This window comes from Bombus bifarius, unplaced genomic scaffold (assembly GCF_011952205.1).
Source record: "Bombus bifarius isolate JDL3187 unplaced genomic scaffold, Bbif_JDL3187 scf7180000008193, whole genome shotgun sequence".
Lineage (NCBI taxonomy): Eukaryota > Metazoa > Arthropoda > Insecta > Hymenoptera > Apidae > Bombus > Bombus bifarius.
In genome coordinates this window covers 1005393-1021748 of record NW_022884501.1, presented here as the reverse complement: position 1 = coordinate 1021748, position 16356 = coordinate 1005393, and the positions used below count along the sequence as shown (strand labels likewise).

Sequence of the window (16356 nt, the reverse complement as noted above, 5' to 3'; positions counted from 1 at the left end):
ATTCCAGATTTCGCGACCACGCCTGCCGTTGCCTTTTCGTGAGATGATTTTGCGTGTAGAAAGGTGAGATAAGCAGAGGTACGATTTCAATGAAATTTTAGAGAAGAGTTTTAGAATTTGTTGACGAGGGTCGTTGGTTGGATGGGTTGGTAAGAATTTTTATCGAGAAGATATTGTGTACGAAGCTTGCGATCGTGCAGGAATCGCGACATAAAAGTTACGCCCGTTGCATGGAAGTTAGTCTGAAGTCACCAAAATTTACAAATCGATAATATTATTATAGTATGTATCAATTTCTAAAAATAATTGTTCGAGTAAATTTTATTTTATTTGTCACTGTTTCGTACAGAATATCGCTTGGAAATAACGCGTTGCGTTATAACCGAATACGTTTCTGTATCCGTCTTAGTTTTACAGTTCTCTACTATTCATCTAAAAATTATATTCAGTAGTTCTATTCTCTTCTACCTATGAATACAGGTATTTTAAAAGGACGATCATTTTTAGTATAAAACATCGTTTTTGAGACTCCAATTAACAGGAATTCCACAAAATGAATTGAAAAATCTCCTCGAAGTAACAGGAAGAGTAGCCATCGACCTTACCCCTTTCCATCCTTCTGGAAGCCAATGTCCTGACCCAGACCCAGCGCGAGAACTATTACGTTTACCCTGCGTATCGGGCACGTAGCGGCGCGTGGGCGGCGATAAGAGTTCGCCTGCAGCGAATAATTAGGAAATCCGGTGTTCGCGCGCCGGAATAAACGTCCGTTCAGCAAACAATCTTATCGACACGGTCCACGCGGCTCGTTAAGAAGTCTCTCTAGAATTTCGTATGCTCACGCTCGAGAGGCCATCCGGTAAAAAAGTCCCTTCTTAACCGAACCCTAATGAAAAACGAAGAAGACGAGGAAGACGAGGAAGAATCTAGAACGAAGCAAAAAAGGGACTGACTCGGAAAAGTAAAGCCGATTATGATCCTATGGCGAACTCGAAATTTCGCCTCGCCCTCGCCCTTTCTCCCGGAATCCTCTATCATTCCTTCGCGCATTTTTCCTTGCTAACAGCAGCGTCGAAGAACGATGTACGAGCCGGTGAAAAATTCGCCGTTGCCCCACCGCCGGTAATCCCTGAAATAATGGCACGGGCCACGCTCGATAAATCCGGAAACGTGGCTGCTACTCGCGAGCGTCCCGTAGGAGGGACCTCGGCCGGATATATTTTCCTACGGACGACGTGCACGCGTGCGTGTTTCGTACGTGTGCCAGGACGCGTTTACGTGGCTAGAAGAAGAAGCTGGATGGTTGGAACGGGGCGGCGGGGGTGGAGCTGGCCGCGCGAACGCACGCACACAACGAAGGAACGCAACGGGGAAAGAAGCGAAGATTGATCTGCCTGGCCGCGTACCTCGCCGATACGCGTTTTATTCGTTCCTCCTGCTATTTTCCCCTCCACCACCTACACCTTTCCCTGCGAAGCTACGCTCCGTTTTCCACGGAGCGGGGAAAACGGATGAAGGGTAGACGCTTCTTGGAAAAAGGGCGCTGGATAATCGTGTAAAGCGCTACACCTGTGGGTTGTTTCAAATGGAAACATGTATTTTTCGGTCTCCTTTTTCGACGGTTTTTGAGGTTTGCGTGGCTGGTATTTTCTTTGGTAATGGATGGTTGGAAAGAATAATAAAGTAGGGGGAACTTGATAATGAAACTTAATTATATTATTCCCATTTTTGTAAAGCGTTTTTAGTTACCTATAATTGTTAGATATTGGTTATGTCAATGGCTTTCGAACGAGTACTCCATGAAACGTTTGAATGTCATTTGTCACTGAAAAGTATTTAACGGATAGTATGTGGTAATTTTATTCGAGCTATGGGGTAAAAGTGATACGCGAAATGTGGGTAAATATAAATGCTGAAACATATAGATAATAAGCTATTGTTTGGTGGAGTGACTTTTTTAATAAACTACAATTTCTTATAATGAATAATCTACTTCTTAGATAATTTTGTTTTTCAAATCTTTAATCTGTTTTCGACTATATCATGCTATGAATATATACAATCTACACTTTGTCAAAAATGTACCTCAACTTCTTATTTAACTTGCAATCTTCGTTCGTCTCATTTCGAGAACTGACAACTAAACTGATACTAGAAATAGGTAGATGCACATTACGTAAAATTTCGTGTACATAATTTTTCTCTATCTATAAAATTGCAATATTTATATCACATTGATTCGCAGAATATGTAAAGTCAAAATGAGTTACCTAATATTTTACGAACCAGAAGGGATCGTTAATCGAGTCGAAGGGCAACGACGATCCGCGTTCGGGATATTTAACGCGGAATTGAATTCGTTTGTAACGAGGAGGAGAAGAAGAACACGAGGGCGGCGGCGCTTACGAGAAATCGACCCTCGAAATTATTGTTCGCGGAATGGAAAGAAAGTGGAGGGCGGAGGGCCGAATTTCCACGCGACATTACGCGATGATCGAGTCATGAAAATCGCCGGTTCGAGCGGCGATTATTCAAACGAAACCTCTAACAAGATTCCCGCCAATCAGCCGCCGTAATGATCCTCGACCGTCAAAGAAGAGATCCTTTTCCCTGCTCGCCTCGGAACGATCTACAGGGAATAAAACGGAGGGAAAGGGTTTTTTCGCCGTCTTTTCGTTCCGCGCGTAGAAAATCACGTTCCTCGGCTACCGACGTTTGAGTTTTACCGCTCTCCTTTTTCTTTCATCAAGAAAAGATTTTACGTCGAACGTATTCCTGAAATTTTTGCTCTCGATGATCGTTTCTTACGTTAATTTCGATCGAGTTCCAGAAATCGGTTTTATCGAAGGATACTTGATTCTGGAATTTCTAGAATTTCCACTTCTTTTTAGTGACATGTAATCGTTCTTTTAAGATAGGAAAATCTTCAAAACATTGTGCTTGTCATAGAATGTTATTCAGCTATTTTTATATCCTGATATGACGCTTATTTCAATAAAGAAAAAGACTTTTAATATATTTTGACAAAAACTTGACACGATAAGTTGTTTCGAAATATGGGCTAAGGATTCTTTGATATTTTCTCCAAACTCGAGGATTTTTTTTACCGATATAATCGGAAAATGTCCCGTACAACGTAACAGGATTCACTTCATAATTTAGCATTAGACATTTTATACTTTAACAAACAATAAAATACATTAACTAAATGGTGAAATTCCGATGATTAGAGACATTCTACGTTTCTATAAAACGCATTTTAAGTTTCACATTTCCTAGCAGATAGGAGTCATTTTCCGAATTTCACTCCATCGAAACTAACAAATCCAAGATTCTCATATAAAACTATACGATAGTACAATATAAGCCGCTTACACAAATGGTGCTCAATTAACAATAATATATACTCCGCTTATACTCCGTCGAATTAACAAACCAATAATTCTTAACGAAAAATCCTATTACGTCGTTGAAAGCTGCTTACAGTACGTACTTAAACAACAAAATTATACAAGAGCGGAAACAGCGAAGAAGGAGGCGAATGAATTTCAAAAATTCCATCGTCGACGTCTTCCGCGTCGCCTCTTCCATTTCCTCCGGTTCGTTCCTCTCCTTTTTCCTTTTCCGCGGTCTCGCTCGCGACTCTCACCCCGTTTTACCCGGGCGATCGCAAATTTATTCCGTCGAGTAGGCGACGGCGTCGGGCGGAATCGCAGTACTTTATACTCGTCGAGAATCGATAGACAGCCGCGCACGGATATGGAAGCACTATATTTTCCCTCGTCGCACCTCCTGGCCGTTCTCCTGGGCCCTCTTGTCAATAAAGCGAGCACTTTCCTGGCACGGAGTTTCATTATTTCTTTGCTCGCGCCACGACTTCCATCTCCGCCTCCTATTCGTCGTTCCACTCTTTCGTCGTGGCGATCGCGCCCATCCCCTTTTCGTATCCCTTTCTGACCTTTCGAGAACAACGGGCAACTTGGTTAGTATTTCGTTGACCTACTGGCAACGGGCCGTATTAGACGAGCAGGAAGAGAATAACGAGGCAAATGCTACTCTGTATTCGAGAACGAGGATAGATGCGCTTTTATGAAATGATTGCTGGGATTGAGGTTGGGCGAAGAAAACGTGGGGATGTTGTGTTTTCTCTTTGATGCAGATTGAGAGACACTTGAAAGGAAACAGGCTCGATAAAGGGTACAGTTTTGAGAGCTGAAGCTTTGTTGTTCTTGCATCGAGCTCGATGATCGGTGTATTGGTTGTTCTTTATGCAAGAGGGTATTTTTATTTCGACTTGAGGCTGGCTTGTTGGTTGCTGGTGTTGGAAATGTAGTACAGCTTTGTGAAGGAAATTTGTGAAACTTTGTCGTTTAGTAGTTGAAGTTGGAAGGGAAGAGAAGGAAGATTTGCAAATTTGTGTCTTTGATATTTATGTTTGTATAAGTGGATGTGAAATAAATTGCAATTACTTGATGCAATTAATGTTCGAATATATCTTGATATCTTCGATCTTGGATCTCAATGTTCTGAAATAAATTGCATAGTCATGTAGTTCACAGATCTACAAATTTTAAAATAGCTTCAAGTATCGTCGTTCCATGGTCACTTGAAACGTAATCTCCCTTTACAATGCAAACAATTTCCCATCGAAATTGAAATATACAAGAGAAATAAATTCATATTTCCCTTTCGACGCTGTTTCAACATAGCAGACTCGTTTTAAGAAATAATCGCGATACTATCATCAAGATCGCAACGCTACCCTTTTTCTCAAGCAAATTCACTCCACCAAATCAAAACTCCGTTCCCCTTTTACCATTACTTCACCCCTAAAACCTCAGCAAAGATCCTCCACGATTTTCGACCCTGTCTAAAACCACAAGCGGAAGACGTTGCCTCCGCTGACGAGCCCTCTGCGGTGGTTAAAACAGAGTCGGTCTTTCAAGGGTGGTAAAATTTTTCGGGACTGGCCCAAGTAGTCTGAAACAGGGCTGCGGGGTAGATTGGCGAAGCAACTTTTGGAATCCTCTTGGCATCGTTGGGTTGAGAAACGTTCTCCGGAGTAAAACGGGACTCGATGTCGCTGGCGACGCCGACGAAGAGGGTTGGAAAAGATTTAGAAGGTGGTGGTGAGGTGCCGTAGAGGAGGAATGGGTTGGGGATGGCTGAGTCGGAATCAAAGGAGTCAAAAGAGCTTTTCCAGGCTTCTCCCTCGGCCGGCTAGATTGAACTTCTTTTCCGCTCAGGAGTTTTCCTATTACTCCGAATTTCCAGCCGCGGCAAAGCTTGGCGAACGCGCGTACCACATACACACACCTACACTCATATATACACGTAGACTGTTGTGAAACGCGAGTTGGTTCTGTGCGTGTGGCTAAAAGTTCGCCAGGCCGTGTTACGAGAGTGGTTTACCGAGCTGCCAGCCGGTCGTATCGCGAAGGAAATTTCTTTTCATCGACGAACGCCTACGCCGATGGCGAAGAGATTGAATTTATTAGAAATACGCGGCCGCGGGAATGTACCGCAGCCAGACTGCAAAATTCTTCGCGGGGAAACGATCGATCTGTTTAGTAAATGCCTAATTGGTGTATCGTCGTGGGACTGGTTTTTCGTTGTTTCAGCAACCGAACGTTGGGGTTTGTTTTTTGAGGATATTTAAGTATTCAAAGGATATAGGATAATTGAAAATTTCTTTTTTTAATGAACGAGAAGTTTAGGAATTTTTTATCCCATATATTTGATTTTTACGCGTATATTAGAAATTTTTATTTAGAATTTTTATCGCATAGTTGGTTCGGTGCTTGTTGGAAGTAATTGCTCGTTTTTATAGAAATCATTACGTACGTTGAAAGAAAAGGGAAATTTCGTAGTTTTCAATTTTGTCTCTTTGGCTTTCATGTGAGAATTTTTGTTCTATAATTGTTTATTGGATGTAATTGAATATTTTGGTGTATGTTGATATTAATGAAAGATTTGATAATTTTCAGATTTGTCTTTTTCACGTCCATATTTATGTTGGAAATTATACGCTATCGTATTAAAAAGTTCCTAATTTACAATTTTATTTGATTATAGTTGCACGGTAATATCTTTGCACCTGTTGTGTGTGTGTTTTAGGACTCGAGTTAACATTTTCTTCGAATCACACCTTGGAAATTGTGCAAAATATTCACGAAATTGTATTTGATTCTGAAATGGCAGATACAAATTTTTGTTCGAGAAAACGTTGAAGCTTATTGTTTCTAGCACGAGGAAAGTTATATAGCTTTGGATTGAAACTATTCATTGGTACATTTCATGCGGAATTCTTTATTAAAAGAAATGCCAGCGAGGCTTATCAAACTTGAATCAATTTAAACTTCCAAAGAGTTAGGTAAAAACTTCCTGAAACATATTACCAGGTTGAAGAAACCTTTGTGCGCAGTCAGTCTCTTGTTTAACCTGTACGAGTTTCACTCATGCAAAACTTAAAACAGCTAAAATTAAGGTTTTTTTTTTTAGATTTCTCAAAAACTATATCGTACAAATTTTAGTGCCTTACACCTCTATTTAAGAACTTGCAAATCAATTTATAACTACAAACAAGAGTATCAATTAAAAAACTTCATTAAATTTACTGTCTAAAATCGATTTCTAGATTTTTAGATTCCACTAAACCGATATAGTTTTCATTATTCTTTACTAATCGCTGGATATCCTACAACTTTATTCAAGAATTTATAAGTTCAATTTACGTGTATAAAAAAATATCATCTCTAAAATTAATAATTCTAAAACAATGTAAAAAATGTCAATTATTACTTTGGCGAAATAAAATGTTTGCTCGTCGTGATAGTCATGAAATCGAACGTTTAGCGTAAATGACCCTGACGCTTTAAAGAATTACTGGGAGCAAGGTGGATAAATGAAGGAACTGAACGTCGTGTTGAGGGCATCTCATTAGTACCTCCACTTTAAAGCGACGTTTCATCACCCCTCCGACCTCTCTCACCCTTCACTGAGCCGCCTAAGTAAAAATCAATAATTCCTTTATCGTACAAATTAACGTTAAGCATATTCCACCCTCGTATACAGGCTCTACAGGCAACGTTACACCGTTTCCTGCCTTCGTATCCTGCATAATATCACCAGCTGCGTCCCTGCAGTCTTGACAGTCCCTCTGACTTCTTCTCCAGACTTCCTTCTTACGCTTTCTTCCACACAAATTACTGTTTCGGAATCCTGGTTCTTGTAAATGCACGTATTCTTTATTTTTAACAGTATGAAATGGAAATATAAATATTTTAATTTCTGTAGTTTATGGAAGCTTATTTTAGGGTTGTTTTGTGGAAAATACTTTCTGCACAGGAACATTCTTTTGAGCAGAATAACGAAATTGTGTACCAAAATTACGTTAGAATAGTAACAAGATTGTTAATAGATTATGACATTATAGAGCTTACATAAGATTAGTATATCGCAATATATTATTATTTGTGTGTATAATACAATAATAGATGTAGTTAGACGAGTTTTAATCACTGATATCTTAATGAGTCAATATTATATTTTTGAGCTATCGTACGATAACAAAATAATCATATTATACGCTCGTAGTAATGTAAATATCAAAAGAAGTGTCTATATTTTTTTAAGAAACTAATAGATAATACTGTAACAGTTTTTGAAACGCATTGTTTTCTACGACAACGAAATATTTACAATCATCCAAAACTAATTGTGATCCACACGACTCTCGGCTAAAATTTATAAACAAAATATTCCGCCCATCTCGGTATTGAAAAAGAATGAGTTAGCTGACAGAATGGTTAACGAAATAATTATCTTACACTCGAAAATCTACGCTTAATGACGACCAACTTTCTTCTCTAAATAAAATTGAAGATGCAAGATTATTGGAACGTGTTTACAATTACATTTCAGTGAGTTATACGTCTGCTAGCTATCACAGTTGAACAAAAATATTTCGACATGCGTCAAACTGTTGGAATTTTCGTGCAAAGGGAAACATCCAGAGGAATATTTATTTGAGACTGTTAAAACACACGGAAATTTCATAAACTGATACATCGTCGGGGAATTAACTCGATCAGTTGGCGGTGGTGTCGGTGGTTTGCGTGCCGACGTTGGCTGAAGGAAGGTCGTTAAATAATTTCAGAGCGCGGTAATTAATGGCAAACGCTTTGTTATCGCGTCGAGCGTGAAACAACGCGGGCACTGCCGCGTGCTGCACGGCCGACTCAAGACGATGTCATATTTATTTCGTTAATCTCTCACCCCCGGCGCTCCGTTTCCCGCCACCGAACCCTCCCCGCTCCGCTATCGTTCGCCATAATGGCGGACGATAAAGAAGAGAAACGCTTATCGGAATTAACAAGCCGATAACGCGGCCCCGTAATTTTTTACTACGGGAAAGAAATACGATTTCGTGCAGTCGCCGCGTTCCGAGATTAAGATATTCCGCGGTGAAATTGAATAGTTTCTAGCCGTTTGAATACCGTCGTTCTTATTTCGGGAGGGAACTTACTATTTCGTGTGTACGTTCTGTTTGAAAAGTAATAGCTAGTTAAAGGATATAACTTAATAACAAGATAATATTACATTTTGGATAAGATGGTGACAAGCTAATTACTTTATATCGGTGAAATGATGTTGAGAGAAATACTAGAAATTTTACGATGAAATAAGGTCATTGGAAAGAAAATAATTACAATTTCACGGATTATTTGCTTCTAACGAAGCTTTCTAACTGAAACTAAATATTTTTATATTAAATAGCTAAAAATGGAAAACTCTTGTTAAAGTTAACTACAGATATAAATCGTTAATGCGATTAATATATTTTAATATCTTCCATATTTTATTGTTATAGCGAGCAATGTTTTTTTAATCAAATAGAAAGATAATTTTAGTAACGTAGGATTAATTGGCAATTAATTAACAACAAGATACAGAACTTTAAATCTGCTGCAATATAAAAAATGGAAAATGTGATTTATCGTGTTCTTTCCCTATAGGGGAATATATGTTTGTGTCGAAAAGACGTTGAAGAAGTATTGGAATCATATGTACAATATATCATGGAGAGTGCTATATCTGGTACAGATACATTATCTTCATATATTAACCGATAAAAATAGTATCAGAACAGTTACGTACGCCACGCACTTCGTATGAAATTTGTTAAATAATAATGGAACAAGTAGTATCGGAAAAGTATTCTAAAATAACAATCGAAAGCAATGACCTGGATAACTCGCTTATCTCCAATTATTCAACTAGTTTAACAACCGAATACACAATTTTTGCCAATCACGAAGTTTTCGATTTTCAATTTCTTAAATAGTTTCCCAGATAATTACAATATTTCTGCAGTAAAAACTTCTTTACCATCTTATTACCACCGCGATTAACAGATTCCTAGTTTGCGTGCGTATTTTGCAACATAAAACTTAATAAAACACGGTGAACGACACGAATACTAAACAAGATTTCAAAGAGGAGATATTTCACACAAAAAGGCCTTTATAATCTTTAACTTTCATACCATACGATATCTTTTTACAACCATCCGCAAAACGGTCAAATTCGATGAACTCCGCTGCTCAGACTGAATAAACACATTCCGTTTATGCATCCGTACATTTTTCATCGCAAACACAAGCCTACATAACAGTGATACTCTTATACCGTGGTATCGCGTTCTCCACTATCGCGAATCATAATCAGCAAGCTGGGCAAATTAATTTGTCCGCGTCGGACGTATAATTAGATGGCCGCGAAAGCAGGACTCGCGTTCGATTCATTAAGTCGATCGTAATGGTGATCGACGACAGACGGATATCCAACATTATGCTCGTATTATCGAGCTTATTTCCAACGTGGACGCGGTAGACGGGGGACGTAGCGGACGAGGAGACGTCCGGGCGTAAAATTCCACCCACTCGTCACGGCCTGACGAATAACAAGAGATTCGGGACGATAACGTTTTAACTGCCGACTAACACACTACGCGACCGTGGATTATCGGGGCCTTATCGGTCGACATTACGGACCTGGACGTGGAGAAAACGAATGGCCCACCCTGCCATAATGCGTTCCTTTCAGGTTGTGTGGATGTACGTACACGTGTGTATCTGTGTGAGTACCTGTTGTAGATTAGGATAACGAAGGCAACATTGCGAGGTTCCAGCAGGTCGTCACAGGTTCTTCAACCCCCCCAAATAGCGTAGTTCGTTCTTTGTGTGTTTTAGTCACCTTGTGATTTAGTTGGATGGACTGGCGATATTAGAGAATAGAGTTTCGTTTCGGGTCGAGTTTGTTGCTTGAAAAACTGATTTCTTAAAAAAATAATTGATTTGTTTCTGTAGGATTATTTAAGGCAAACGGATCACACGAATCACTTTTCATGGAACTGATTAATATGGCATCTGGACAGTCCATGTAAGATTGATTTCTTCGATTTATCGTATAATGAAGTTATCGTGATACCGTATCAGATTTTAATTTGATGGCGATTAACAGAATCACAAAATAATAGCAACATTTATTAATAGAGAGATTGATCGAACGAATTTTGCTAACAAAATTAAGATATTTTCTATATTTCACTGGTATCACCACAAATTTAAATTCTACAAAAGATACACATACTTTATTCCCAAATAATCACTATCAGCTTATCTATATCGTTCCAAGCTATGAAATAATCGAACAAACACGTATATCACGAGAGATCTTCCCTATCGTCATTCTATTCATCCTACCTCGCCTATCACACCATGTCAAATAGTCACTCTTTTTATTATCAACTCGACACGTACCTTTCAAATCTTAGAACGTCAAATATATTAAATTCTCCTACTAAAGGAAAGCTTGAATTTTTTCTGTTCCAGGTAAGACTCTTCGATTGACCAGAACCAGGCCATCCATTGAGTTCGCCGATCTCACGAAGTTCCCTTGGCTCGTCTGATCCTTGTCAGCCTTGTGACCTTGGCTTGCCAGCTAAGAGGTTTACCTTGGTAAACCCTGATATCTCGGCATACCACTCGGGGTCTCGGTCGAGGGATTAAGACAGGGTTGTTCGGCGAGACGACAGAGGGCCGGTGGAATCGGCGCGAACAAGCTAGAACGCGAGAGACTGAGAGTGAAAGCGAGATAAAGGCAGGGTAGTAGCCAAGAGAAAGGGAAAAGAGACTGTAACCGTACGCCCGTATAATTGATTGAGTCTAATGAGTTAAAGGGGATACCATGGTATCGGGGTTGGAGGAATTAAAGAGTTCTGGGTCATGAAGGCGACAACCCCCGGGACAGAGAGAAAGTGCGGAAACTTAGGTACTCACGCCCCTCCTCCACTCTGGTCCTGGCTTTCTCTATTGCTTCGCCCCTCGCGAGAACCGCCACGAGGGCGCTGATTGTAAATTAGTTAAAGGAGATGCTTCATTAGAATCAGCTGATTCTTAGATTTTAACCGACAACAGAATGGAATATTCTGGAAGTATCAAGGGGATGATGGATTGATCGAGAATTACGTACTTGGTTTCGTACGATTTATTTCCTTCTGAGGTTTTGCTGAAGATTAACGAGACTCTATATATACTGTTTTTGATTCTTACGCATCTTCCTTTTTTTACGAGATTCTTCGAGTCACCCTTAGTCGGTTAGTTTAAATGCAGTCTCAGTATTTTAGACCGATGATTATTAAATGGAAAAGGTCCATATAGAAAAGTTTGTGACATTTTCAGATTTACTCGATCATTCTTCTTAATACTTTAGACTCATTTTTTTGCTACTTTACGTATCGGACAAGAGTAATAATTAAGTTTGACAATAACCAGCTAATTGATTTTCTCCGATTAACAGATCATAAAGATTCTAAATGAAATTAAAAAATAGGTAATGTTGGGAAAATTAAATTGAAAGAAGCTGTAGATTAGGCTTTCGTCTAATTATAAGCATCGCTGGAAGTTAACCAGTAACGATTTAATTCGTCTTCTCAGACTAACACGTTGACAGGTGCATTTTTACATTTATCTTGGTATTGCAGAAGATAACGCAGTAACATTGCCAAGAACACGTCACACACATATTTCCATACACTTGTCGCTAATTACCGAGACCACAGTTGTTCAATACTCTCCGTGGTATTTGCATTCCTCCGCCAAAACGATACGAGCAAATTATCAAAAATGTATACTCGGCGCGGCCGGGTCCGACGCAATCTCATTCTATCTGCGCGATATTACTTTTCGGTCGCCGCGAAACAGTATCTCGAGAACGTCTCGGCGTCGCGTCGCTGGCTTTTCAATTTGCTCCTGTGGAGAAAAAAGGAGGCCGCGAAACGCGAACAAGGAAGCGTCCTCCGGTTGGAAAGGAGATGGGCCAAGAGAGAAGGCGGACAAGAAAGAAGGCAAACCGCACACGAGAGCCGCCACGGTATCTTCCACATCCCCCAGGGAAATTATTGACAGTCAGCGAGGAAATGACGTCGTAAATACCACGTCGGAGGTCCCCGAACCCTCTGGCCTCTACTCGCCGACCTCCCCTTCTACCAGGCGCCACCTTCTTGCGCTTCTTCTCGCGTAATCCCATTCCCCTTTTGTTTTCTTCGCGCCTCAGTCTAACCTTCCTTCCTCCCTACGCGATCCGCTCTACAATTGATTCGATACGTTACTTCTTTCTAAGCATATTTTTTACTCGGACTAACCAACTGAACGCGTTTCGCCTGTTTGACGCTTCATTTTTTTCGGCTACCGGAATTAGGGATTTGGTGGTTTCGATGTTTATCGCGAGGAGTTTCGAAGTAATAGATGGAAAAGAGAGTTTTAACGATAAAGAGATTTTTATAAGTTTGATTTGGTGCAATGTTATAAAGGCTTCTGACATCGAATTGCTCGATTTGTTTCGGAATAATATCTTGTACACTGATCAGACAATCGATTTTTTACCACTTTCCAAATATCGGTTTTTCTAAAGCTTCTCACGTGTTGTTATACATTCGAAAAGACAAAAGGGAAGGAAGAAGACGACAGATATAATAATATTACGTAAATATTAAAAATAAACTGCGCGACGTCGTACGCTACGTCGAATAACTTTCCTTTCTCTTTATCTTGTTCCATCTTTGACTATTTCTCGTTTCTATTTAGCTTTTTGTTTCCGTTTCGTCCGATTTTTCAAACTGTGCGACTAAACGAGAAAGGGCTGGCTTCCTTATTTGTCACGAAAACGTCGTCATATCCAACTGAAACAGGCCCGCCTTTCGTAACTGCGTTTCAGAAAACATTTTCACCGTATAAAACGCGTTTTTTGATGGAAGTGGGTAGAACGAAACCAACAGGGTAGAATTACAACATCTCGTGCGAACTGTATAGTACGTGATGTATGCACGAAGTACTGAAGTACTGAAGTATGATTTCATGTCAGGATAATTGCTACGAGTGTTGCGTAAAATTGACAGGTTCCTCTAGTATGATTGAGGTAGAAATAGGAGTGTATGTGACAGGTGTTGCAGGTGGTTCCAACGGAAAAATTTGACATAAGGGAACGATTGCGGTTGAAGTATGATTTTATGAATCTGCAGAAACTTATAATTATTAGATTTAGTTTTGTGTTTTAAAACTCTTTACTTTAGAAATTATTAGATTTGTTTCTGTACTTTGTTCTTTTTCTTTATATGAAGAGGAATATTATATAAACTTATTATTTAACTTTATTGTTTAACAATTATTCCTCTATGTATAATTAATTAATGACTTCTATAGAAGGAATACAAATCGTGAAACTGTTACTTTTGCAGAAAATTGACCAAATTAGATAAATAATATTTGCAGCAATATTAGAATAAAGCGTCAATAAGAGTAATAGACAAATTTAATAATTTCAAAAAATCGTCACAACTTATTATCCTTAGAAAAAGCATTGCAACTCTCATTAGTAATTTCATTTTCGTTAGAATCATCGTTAGAGAAAGATAAGAAGAAGAACACTCAGTTGTTGAAAGCATCGTCTCTAAGAATTTTGTATGTGGTCGTTATTCGAGTATTCTTGGCAATGTTTCGCAACCCCCGTTTTTTTTCTCAAGGTTCTCCAAAAATTCCTGTAAAAAGGAAGCGAAAGAGATTCCTACGTGCATGCATTTAGCCGAGTGAAAGGGGCCGTTTCAAAAGAGCAAAGGCGGCCAAGTTGAAACGCCCATTATTTGGCTGAAATGAGTATACAGACTGTTTCCGGTTTCGTTTACGGAAACGGCATGCACGCGGACATATACCGTGGAAAAAATTGAAATCCCTTGTTTGTCGTAACGTCGTCGAACCGCGCCCAAGTGAGAGGATGTTATCTTTTTAACAGTCCGGGGAAAGTGAATTAAACGTTTCGAAACTCGACCACCGAATAATTTTACTTGCGGTCTCGAGGTTTTGTGTATATTCGAGATATCGTGTACAAATAAAAAGAATGTGGTTTCGCTCGGCGTTTTGTCCATGGAAGCCATTTTAGTGAAAGATGTTCTCAAGTACTAATTTTTGAGAGTATAATTCCTTGTAATTCCAATTTGATTTAATTTAGATTTAATTTAACTATTCGTAAAATTTGACTTTCATCGATTCAATTTTTAAATCTTCAAGCATAACATTTTTTAATCAAATTAACATTTTTGCAGAACAATATTTCAGAGTGTAATTTCACGTAATTTCAATTCTATTTACTTTAAAAGCGTAGGATTTTTCAATTTCTACGAATCGAACTTTAAAATTCGTTTACAAAAAAAAAATAGATTACGAATATGGAAGTTAGACCGAAGTTTGGATATTGGAAAAATTTATTTGTTGCTATGGATATCCATATCAAAGCTGCGTTTATTTAGGAATTAATATAAGAATTGTATGAAGAATTTCTTATTTCTAATAAACCTAACATAATTTTAACGTAGAAGCATTTTGATATATTATATGATTTTTCAAATTATAATCAAACAGGAAAAAGTTTTCATAATTTCTTGTAAATTAAAAATTCTATAGCCGCAAATTTTAAAGATCAACAATATTCTTTTAATAGACAACCGCCTAATCGTAAAAAAATGTTTTACATCAGAAATATACATAGTTAAAGATTATAAAATTTTGCTCTTTCATTAAAGCGAAACGATTCGTAAACATAATTGAAAAAAGATATCGCTCGTCAGCTAAAAGTACTGTGAAATCTGTACATTACCAAGGTTGATTATCCTGTAAAAGTCTCTCTGGTTAAAAACCGACGTAAAACTTGGAAAATTCTGCTCTTCAGCAAAAAAGTCCAATATCATTTAACGACGCTGCGTGTTGCATGGCCGAAGAAGAAAGGTATTTTAACAGCTGAGATGTTGTGTTCTCGTGTTTTGCCGCCGTGTCGTTTAAAACGAGGATCCGGCTGGAGAAACAAACAATAAAGAACCCTTTCGTTGCGCCAGTTTCTCGTAGTTGCTCATCGTTATGACCGTTTTAACGCTTTTTATCATTTCCCTGCTGTCTCTCGCGTCGCTTTTACAAAAACTCTTAACGCTCGCGTGACGTAAAATGATTTTGTGAAAGTGTGTTGCCAAAGCAATTAATGAGATGATACACTGTAGTCGAAGTAAGAAAAAAGTTACTATATCGTACGTTAAACGAAAATGTTAAAACATAAACTTGAGAATAATTTTTAATATAGAATACAGACTTGGAATATAGGTAGATTTTTGTTATCCTATCAGAAATATTTGTAAACTATGTAGACAAATTTTTACGACGATTTGTTAATATTTATTTATGGATAAGAAAACAAGGTTAGAGAGTTTCTAGAGCTTGGAAGAAATTTTTTCGCGGGAATAGTTTTTTCATATCTTTCTTAAGCCTCGGTAATATGTAAATAGCGTGAAATTTCAAGTCGTATTTTAATGATATGACTTAATGATATGATTTAAACAATTTATTAAATGTATCATTTTTTCCTTAGTTATGATTTTACAATTGTATATAAAAGTAATATTAGGGTTATTTTTCCAAATCGTGCAACGATGTCAGAATTTCTAGGAGAAACGTTTATTTCTGTAAATGCGTACCATATGTGTGTTGCATCATGCCACTGCAAGTAGTACCAGGAGAAGCTATTACTCTACGGTAAACTGTGAACAATTGCAATCTAAACAACTGCATAAGCTATTCGTAATAACAGTTAACGTTTCCACGAAGCATATTTCATTCACCAAGACCTTGATTGCTTTGAGATTTACGCTTTGTTTTCTATCTGCCCATAAACGCAGCTGCATACTTACTCAGATCAATTACTTTCATCTATTCTTGGATCTTTACAAAAATTCGATTCTTCGATTCTTCGCATAGA

At 38.4% G+C, this 16356-nt stretch overlaps 1 protein-coding gene and 1 long non-coding RNA gene across 3 annotated transcripts in view; both read left to right on the top strand.

The window, feature by feature from the left end:
• LOC117209739 overlaps positions 1–11596 on the top strand; it is a 96934-nt gene extending 85338 nt beyond the window's left edge. Inside the window, exon 3 of the long non-coding RNA XR_004487973.1 lies at positions 10896–11596. This is a non-coding gene — a long non-coding RNA (uncharacterized LOC117209739). The remainder of the gene's footprint in view (positions 1–10895) is intronic.
• Positions 1–16356, top strand: part of LOC117209731 (UPF0489 protein C5orf22 homolog) — a 1030747-nt gene that overhangs the window by 309502 nt on the left and 704889 nt on the right. The window lies entirely within an intron of this gene.